Source organism: Cicer arietinum, unplaced genomic scaffold (assembly GCF_000331145.2).
Source record: "Cicer arietinum cultivar CDC Frontier isolate Library 1 unplaced genomic scaffold, Cicar.CDCFrontier_v2.0 Ca_scaffold_5980_v2.0, whole genome shotgun sequence".
In the NCBI taxonomy this organism is placed as follows: domain Eukaryota; kingdom Viridiplantae; phylum Streptophyta; class Magnoliopsida; order Fabales; family Fabaceae; genus Cicer; species Cicer arietinum.
Window position 1 is genome coordinate 2,841 of NW_027339627.1, and position 6,730 is coordinate 9,570.

At 28.6% G+C, this 6,730-nt stretch overlaps 1 pseudogene; it reads left to right on the top strand.

Annotated features, from left to right (window-relative positions):
- The first annotated feature begins 347 nt into the window (after nucleotides 1–347).
- On the top strand, nucleotides 348–4,114 carry LOC101490144 (protein neprosin-like; annotated as a pseudogene).
- Nucleotides 4,115–6,730: the final 2,616 nt, after the last annotated feature.

Sequence of the window (6,730 nt, forward strand, 5' to 3'; positions counted from 1 at the left end):
TTGAAATAAATAATTTTAGACTTATTAGAGAATTTCAAATGTTTATTTCGTTTTGTATTTTATATTAGTCTTCTTTATAGGTTCAAAATTGAACCTATATATTACTAATTCTCCTTGTACTCAACAAATGTACCCCCAAAAAAAAAGCCCAATAAAGCGTAATAAACAATGTATATCTTTTGCTTTTCTAAAAGAAAAATATTTAGTTTGAGATTTTTATTTTGTCATAAAAATAAATCCAATTTCAATTTAAAAATATCACATAATTTTATGATTTCTGTTTAAATTATTTGTTTCATTTTCAGGTATGATAGATTTTTTTAATGTAACTCCCATAATTGTTAGGAATGGGAGTAGTGTATGTATTCTATCAAATATTTGTGGGAGTAGCTAACGTACACTCAACGTGTTTTTATTAATAATGTTATTTGCCGTCGTTTAGAGTTTAATATCGATCATACTTTAGAGTTCCTCCACATAGGACATATATATCTCCTATATTTATGTAAATAACAACACACACTAAAAAACCTATAATTTATTGCTCTACATTGCACAGCATGTAGTTGGATCTGTTGATGGGCGTGAGTTCTATGGAGGAAAGGCTACCTTTAACGTGTGGGCCCCCCACGTAGAAACTCAAAATGAATTTAGTTTGACTCAAATGTGGATCATTTCTTATGAACCTCGAAAATACGTCGACACTATAGAAGCTGGTTGGCAGGCAAGTTATTACTCTCATAAGTTACTTCATCTTAATCAATATTCATTCATTCACCCAATTCCTTTTGCACAAATTTAGTTTTTTTTTTTTTGTCAATATTATCAAATTAAAGATTATAAACCATTTTATATAACACTGATTTTTTATACGGGTTTATCAAAGACTATTAAAATAGTGAAAATTAAAGTCACAATTTTTATTAGAGAAAGAAAAATATTAATTTATTTGTAAATGTCTAATTAACTTTAAAAAATTTCCTACTTTGAATTAGAGCATAATTATCTCATCATAAATTTGTATCAACAAAAAAATAAAATAATGTCACTATTTTTATTGGTGTCATAATTTTATGATTATTGAAGAGATAAAACTTTTCCATTATGTTTTTTGGCCATAAAAACATTACATTAATAATGTAACAAATAAAATATTTTTAATTTATTTTAAACTAGTTCTTAAATGCATTTAATTTGGTTTCAACCACCTACCTCTCATTTTTATCATTTTATTTAATTTTATATTTTAATTTTTAGCAATTCAAATTATGCTCAAGTAATTTTTATGCAGGTCTACTCGGAGCTCTACGGAGATAACCGCCCTAGACTTTTTATTTATTGGACAATAAGTAAATGGATTAAAGTAAAGGACCTCAAATAATTTACTACATTACATGATCTATTTACTATTATAAGGAAAAATAACTCAAATTTTTATCTTAATATAATTATAAGTAAACGTTAATTATTTTTGAACTATTTAATGCTATTATTGCTAATATACACCTCATTAATTAAAAAGTATTAAATACCAATTGTTGAATGTTTATATTAAAAAAAAGATTTAGTAAATTATTTTGATATTTTATATTTTTTGAAACAAAAATTAAAATGCAAAAACATCCCATGAAAAAATTACATATCTCAATGTATTGGCATTCCTAAACTTCCATCTCCCATTTGCAGCATCCTATCGTCGATATCATTAAACAAATATAAAAAAACACATGAAACTTGAAGGGAATATACCAAAATTCAAGCAAATTGACTTATGTTCCGAAACATAATTGCACTTAATTGAATTTCTTAATTACCTCAAAACATATTTTTATGCTAATAATAGTGACATGAAAAGTACTATGTAGTATTTATTTATCTCAATAATTGATATATTTCACTATTTCATACATATTAAGAAAATTATATAAATAAAAGAAACAAAATTATATATTTATTAAATTAATTTTATTATTTATTAGTTCGTTTACCATTATGACAAATGAAAAGAATAATATATTGAATTGAGAATGCTGCATTTACTACTATTTAGAGGGCACATTTAGAAAAAAATTAATTTATATTTGCTAAAAATTATAATAAATGCGGGCTGATACATATAAAAAAAATTATCATAATATACACTCAATTTAAATATAAAGAAAATGATAATTGTAATAATTGCAGGCTGATTCATATAAAAAAAACTGGATGCTTTATTTATTATAAACCGGCTTTGTTCAAACTAGCAACAGCGTTGTACTCGGAGCAGCACTTTCCCCAACTTCTGTATATAACGGACACCAAGTTTCTATTACTTTATCGATCTGGAAGGTAATTTTCTTCTCAGATTGCCAAATTCACTTTCTCCTCTTTTTTTTTTTTTTACTAACTTTTTTCCAATAATGAGGTTTGAATCTTCAATATTGCCTTCAGAATTGTATAAATAAGTCGATTTGATTAATAGAATGTCTGGGGGCGTGGGATACTCCAATATTTTGGAAATCTTGTTACATGTTTTTGAATATGGTTAAAGAATGTGTTTTATTTTTAGGAGTCCGAGAATGTTACGCTCTTTAACAAATTATTTTTATAAAATTTATATTGGTTCTATTAAATTATATTAGCCATTATAAATTTAGTAAACTCATTAATTTTATTTAATACAGAAATTGTGTTGATAACTTATTTGTCAAAAAATGTGATGTTAACATAATTTATTCTGTTATTTTGTAATGGCAAAGTTATTAAAACATTTTCATTAACATAATAATTTATTTTGAAAACACAATAAATTACATATAAAAGGGGAGCAAAATTAGTGCACAAAGTTTTCTACCGTTGTATTCTAGTGAGTTGAAACTAATTATTGAACTTAAATGATTAATAAAAATGACGAATTAATTAAATACTCAAATTCAAACTTCAACTAAAACAAGGATTAAATGAACTTTAATTTGTGTTTCTGATACCAAAGCTTATTCGGATAGTTCCGACAAAAAATTTATTAATGAATTTGGTGGCATTATACAACTCTGGTTCATTACACAAGTGCAATTTTGAATTGATGTAGTTCCCTTATGATTTAACTCTACGTAGATTATTTCTTATTTTATTTTTTCTTTTTCCATTTTTTGTTTATTTTTTTCTCACCACATCATTTATTATATTTTTTTATTATCTACATATTTTATTTTTGATCTCTTGTAATATTGTTGTTTCTTTCACATCTTTCGAAGCACTTTGAAAACATCAATTTCCTTTCCTTTTTCAACTGAAGATAATATATTCTAATTAATAGTAATTTGCATTTTTTTTCTTTATTTTTTATTATTTAACAAATTTCTAATGTTTTGCTTTTTGCATATTTTATTCACTATCTTGCCCTTTTACTTTCTTCACTTGACCTAATTCATTTCTCATGTTGACAGCTACCATGTTGCTCTGAACAATTATGTCCATGTTTGAGTAACTTGATCAGAAAACAATAGGATTTCTTTAAATGTTTACTTTGATTATTTCTTGTAGGATCCAATTAATGGGCATTGGTGGCTTGAATATGGACCTGGAACTATTGTTGGGTACTGGCCATCTTCCTTGTTCTCAAACTTAAAGGATTATGCAAATGAAGTTCATTTTGGTGGAGAAATAGCGAATACAATGTCAACAGGATCTCACACTACCACTCAAATGGGTAGTGGACATTTTGCTGAGGAGGGTTTTGCAAAAGCTGCACATATGAAAAATCTACAAGTCGCGGATTCTAGTAACAACTTTATTCCACTGCCAGATCCCGAGTTTATGGCAGAGTCTCCAAATTGTTATGACATAAAAGCCGGGATTAGTGAAGAGTGGGGGAATTATTTTTACTACGGTGGACCTGGCACGAATGCCAAATGTCCCTAACGAAAAGAATAATATGAATTTAGAATTACAAAGATGAACATGAATTATTTCTATAATATATATTTTTGACATCTTTTGATTGGAGTAGTTTATTGATTCATTATTTTCCATAAAATGTTCATTCATTGGTTAGAGTTTTGCATTATAGTCTAAAAGCACGGAGTTCAAATTTCCTTGAGAATTCTTAATTAATAATAGTTGTACCATGCAAGAGAATCATGAAAAATATAATATTCATTAATATCATAATAATTAATAATTTATTATTTTTGTCATTTATAATTTTTATCACATAAATTGTTTAAAAATATTTCTCATATTTTTTTATGCCTACAAATATCTATTAATATTATGTAATAAATCAACATTATAACAAGATAATAACACGGACACTTTGAACCCTAATAGCACCGCCGCCAGCTTCCATGCCTTCTCGCGCCGCCGTTCTGCCCTTATTCGCTGCCGCTGGCCGTCGATTAAGATGCCCACGAGAAATTGAAAATTGTGATGCTAGTGGTTGTCTCTTAAACTCTACTCTTACAATTACTAACAATTATGATGATTGATGCTTCGCCTCTGATTTTTGCGATTCTGGTGGTTGATTCTTCGTCTCTGCTTCTACGCAGCGGGCATGTCTTTGATCTGTGTTTGTGCCTGTATTTCATTGAGTACACGACAAGTTTGCAAACTAAAGGCTGGAGGAAAGTTGGGTTTTAGGAATATGAAAACTTTAAATGAAACATATATGTGTAAGCTTGATTGGCAACTTGTGGCTAATCTAAAGAAACTTTTGTTTCAAGTTATGAAGGCTAAATATAAATGTGGTGGAAGAAATTATGCCAAATATTTCAATTAAACCAAACTCTTCTGCTACTTGGAGAGCAACTGCAAAAGTGTGGTCGAATGTTTGTAATAATGTTTCTTGGATTATTAAAGAAGGAAACAAGACTACGTTTTGGAAAGATAGGTGGATCTCTAGTTATGACAACCTAGTGGAACGATTTGGTCTTATTATTTCTTGATCATAATTGAATATACTCAGGCGAGCTATTGTTCTCAATCGGGTTGGAATTGGGATAAAATTATTCTGCATATTCCTGCTTCAACGAGGAAAGCGATTAAGCTGGTTCAACCTCCAATTCTAGGCATGAACGATGTGGCCTTATGGATGCCTAATACTAATGGTCAATTCTCCATCAAATCAACATATGAAATTATAATGTCTAATTCCCAAAATGAAGATATGAATGATCTTTTTCTTTACCGAAGTCTGGAATTGGAAGGGGCTAGCTAGAATTAAGGCCAGTCTTTGCATGATAGCTCATGGAAAATTACTCATGAATGAAGAACGAGGTTGTCAATGCATGACCTCTGATACTCTTTTGTTGTGGGAGCAATGATGCCCTACAAACAATTATGCATATCCTTAGAGATCGTGAAGATATTAAGGAACTTTGGATAGAATGATTAAAGAAGAACACTAGAGTAAATTCTTTAGTCAATGCTTTTAGTTTTGTTGGATTGGAACTTAACATGTAATGATGTGGGTATTACTCCTTGGAATTGGAAGACCTTCTTTGGTGTTGTTGTGGTTGCATTGTGGAAAGACTATAATAAGTTATTATTTTCTCAAACCTCTGAGATAGGGGACAAACTGTGGAATTTTGATTCACAACCAAGTTTACACTATAATTTCAGAGTTAAATTAATGTTTGGTTTCAATAGGTATAACCAACTCAAGATGTCATGTAACTTGTACTAAGCCTCCTTCGAGGCATATCAAGATTAACACTAATGGATCTCATTAACTTAGTATATTACGTTATGACACAGTAAAGTCTCTACATGCCTTCTTAAAAAAGCTTGTGTCATCGAATGTTTTAATGGCTAAAGTTGAGACAATTCTTATTGGTTTAATAGTAGCTCTTCTTCTGAACTTGCACTAGATCATTATTGAATCAGACTCTAAAGTGGTTGTCAACATTATTCATCGTGGTTATTGCCTTATTCAGCATCTGTTATTGATTCTTGCAGAAAAAACTACTTTTACCCACTCTCATGGTTGGCAACTTGTAGTATTCATTAATCGTGAAACTAATAAATGTGTAGCCCTCCTAGCACATTGAGCTCATTATGCAGTTTTTGATATAGTTTTGTTGAATTCATCTTTCCTCATTCAGATAATATTACTTGTGTTAATATTGAAGGAGCTAATTCTCCTACTCTGAATTCTTATACAATTTCCTATTAAAAAAATAGATCTATTAATATCTTACTAATGAATTCTTCTTACTTTATATTACCATTTTTTATAATCATATATATTAAGTAATAAATTGAATAGTTATATGAGAAACAAAAAAAATCACAATAAGAAATTAAAATAAAACTCTAAAAGAATGAAGTGTTATTATATTGTGTATCTAGATGAATAAGAATAAGATGAACTATTATAGTGTATTAATTTTTAAAATATAAAAAATGTTTTGATAATTTTTTTTAACTTGAAAAATTGTTTTGCTTATTTCAATTTTTAAAGTAATAATAGTTTTTTTAAATTTATTAATAATTTCAATTTTAAACCTATATATATATATATATATATAGGGACACACGTCCAACATCAGGGGGAGGTCCAAAGATCACGGATTCCCTATCTGATTATAACAATAAGAATCTTCTAAAAACTCTAGAAGGAATTAATCACTATATAAGGATGACCTAATAGGCCATAAAGGTATACATAAATTCTAACTCAAAATACCTTTGATTCTCTGAAAAATGCTTACTTGATCGTTAGAGTGCGAGTAGGTACCCCCCCCCCACC